The following is a 3,531-nucleotide window of genomic DNA, read 5'->3' as shown; positions in this document are numbered from 1 at the left end:
GTTAAAAGAAAGGTCAACAAAAAATGGACACAACAAAAGACAAATCCTGACAACCTTATTTTGACAAAGCAGGGAATTGCAGATTTGGGAAAAAAAAGAAAGAGTTTTTTACTACACAAACATCCTAAGATATGTCCAAAAACTATGGAAATATACGGGTAAACTGTTGCATACTTAGATGGATATGGTGGGGATGATTGCAGAGATCTGCATCCAAAATATGTAAAAAACCTTAAAAGAATGGAAAAGGATTGTAAGTTCGACAAAAAATGCCAAAAGATATGCACCCTGTAAGCCATGTAATCATACAATCAAATAAATAACCAACCAAGTAATAAAATCCACCAAAATAAGAAACGGAAACAAATAAAGAGATGAAATCAAGAATAGCAGGTTAAAAGAGAAAATCAAACCACCAATGAGATATGCAGAGGTGGTCAGGCCAAAAAATTTCAAGAAAGTCATCAGCTCCCGAAATTCTACTCAGAAAGATAATAACTGTATTTATTATGCAAGAGGAATATTGCAGAACACGGAGAAAATTGCAGATTCAGACACAAAATTAATAATTATGATGAAGGAAGATCAAATATTATGTGGAAAAGTTGGATTTTTTAAATGTCGATAATTTCTGGAAATGAAAAAAAGAAACAACATACCAGAACAAAGGAAAGAGACATGGGTAAAATCCTTATTACTATCAGTATTAAATGAACGAGGAAAACACGCAAAACCATCATAGTGATGAATAGCGCAGGGTTTTAGTTAACGAGTAAAACGCAAAAAGAAAAATAGAGTACTTTAGAGAGAAGAACTAACCCGAAAATGAAAAGAAACATAGATATAATGAAATATCGAAAGTGAAACCTGGGTATTCCCAAGAGACTGGGAATGATGATCAAATAAAAGGGTTCCAAACTTATGAGATCAGATAGAAAAAATAAAAAAAGGATCAATGGGAACCGCATAATATGGGAAAGACAAAAAACCAAGGAAAAATATATGAGAAATATAGTAACTCCAGAATGTGAACTAATAGGCGGTAGAATTTTGAATCTGAAAAATCTTGTGGATGAACAATAAGTAATTATAGAACCTCACCTAATACTAAAGAGTTTTGACTTAATTATTGAAAAATTGGATGATATTATTGTTAGAAAATCACAAGGACTGGAACTATTCTCCTATTCTGGTGACCTTCAACTTTCCTTTCGTAGAAATGGAAAGAACGAATAGGAGATTGTTGGTTTTGTACTTATACGATTATACAAAAAACCGAGAGTAATAGTTAGTGCAGAAGATAAGAAAGGCAATTTTTGAAAAGCTATAGATATGCTACTAGAATTCACAAATTCAACAAATAAATCACCTGGCCAACAAGAAAAAGGCAAAATACTTTAGACCATAGTATTTTGTGAATGGAGGATGAATTATGTTAAGAAAGAAATAATAGTTTATAATGCGAGTTATTTCAGACACCATAATGTCATAAGAATTTAACAGTTCCATTTCCAAAGCAAGTGAAAATAAAAATGAGGATGAAGTCCAAGAAACTGAAAAAGTTGGGAAGGATATGGAAAATAACAACTTCTACAGTATAAAAATATAAAACTGGTCAGCAATTAATGAAGAATTAAACCAAAGAGTTGGGATAAACCATTTTCGTAAGTGGATGACCATTAAGGTAACTACGGAGGAGATTATTATACAAAATATTGGGAGGATAATAGTGGTAAAAATATATACCGAAGGAAGAAAAGTAAACATCATTCATGCATACCCGAAGAGACAGAAGGATCTTGGTTCCACGAAAATCCAGAAAGTGGAAAAAAAGGTCTTGGCAAAAGAAACAAAAAATGGCATGGAAACGTTATAGAACTAAAAAGTAAGATAGAGAAAATAGCAGAACAAAAGATTTATACAATCAAAGAAAAGAACAAATGAAAAACGGGACTTGGGAAAAGAAAAAAACCCTTTTAAGTAAATATCAAGCAAAAACCCCAAAACTATTATACTCCATATGCGAAGAAGATGAATAAAAGAAGAATAGAATAGGCCCTCCCCTGAGAAATTGAAGGGAAGATTAAACGAATGAAATAAAAAAAGGAAATTTGCAACATACTTGGCAGAACGATATAAGAGAGAATTTCACCCCCGAAGAATAGATAATGAAAGATAATGATATAGGAAGTAAGGGATGAAAATATTGAATATTTAGAAGCTGACTATAGATATTAATGAGCTGGATTTTGTTGCAGGCTATTAATGAAATTAAAAATTGAGCTGCTGCAGGGGCCCTGATGGAATTCCTGCTATTTTTGTTTTGTTTAAAGAAAGTATTTCATTCTTATCGCAAAGGCCACTTGCAATATTTATTAAGACAAAGTGTAGATAACAGGCAAGATATATGATGAGCACAAATTAGCATATATTACCCCCTACTTTCAAAATGTGGCATCAAGACTAGAAAGGCAAGTTAATTATAGGCCTGTGAGTCTAACATCACATATTATGAAAGTGTATGAAAGGGAATTGAATGAAACAAAAAAATATTATGAAAACATTTAATAAAAAATAATTTGTTTAATAAAGGACCAAACATGGGTTTCCGGTACCCGGAACAAAAGTACAACAAACCCCAACTGTTTTAGTTCCACCGTGAAAAACATATTCAAAAACTATGAAAAGCGGAAATTGAAACAGATGTGGTTTATTTAGACTTTGCAAAAGCTTTTGATAAACGTAGAACCCACAATCATATTAGCGAAGGAAAATTAGAAAACCAACATACGTGGATAAACATAGGAATAAGATGGGTTAAAAGAATTTTTACACAACGAACAAAACAGATAGTTTATTGCAAACGACGAGGAAAATCGTATGAAGCCAAGGTAATTCTGGTGTGCCCGCAGAAGGTACGGTGTTAGCTGCAAATACTGGTTTTGTTATTATGATTGAAGACTATAGACACAATATGTTAAGAAGGATTCGGTAGTTGAGTAGTTTTTCGCAAGATGACAACAAGAATAAGTAGAGAAAAATTACATTGTGATGAAGATAGGAACGCTCTAACCAAAGAGACCTTAACAAAGTTATTGATTGGGCAGGAGGTAAAATAGTATGGTATTTTAACCTCTGATAAATTTGAATCCATAAATTTGGATGGACAAGAGAAAGAAGCTATATGCATATAAGGGAACCTAATAATGAGACCCATCACAAATAAGGAAGGTAAGCAGTTTAAAGACCTTGGTGTGATGATGAAGAGGAACAAATGTTATGCAATGATTCAAATAGCAACTCTGTTGGCAAAATGTAAAGCAAAAATGGGAAATGTTTGTTACGGCACACAAAACAAGAAAAGCTGAACCACATGATTGATGCTTTATAAAACATATGTTTCTCTAGTCCACTTGAATATTTGCAATATGATATGGTAAACCCACCCACTATCAAAGGATGAGTTGGCCAAACAAATGAGAGTGTACCAAAATTGGTCCTTTTACAGCTAAAGAATGAAGAAGTTTAAGG

The sequence above is a fragment of the Macrobrachium nipponense genome, chromosome 38 (assembly GCF_015104395.2).
Source record: "Macrobrachium nipponense isolate FS-2020 chromosome 38, ASM1510439v2, whole genome shotgun sequence".
Taxonomy (NCBI): Eukaryota; Metazoa; Arthropoda; class Malacostraca; order Decapoda; family Palaemonidae; genus Macrobrachium; species Macrobrachium nipponense.
This window is presented reverse-complemented; position numbering follows the sequence as displayed.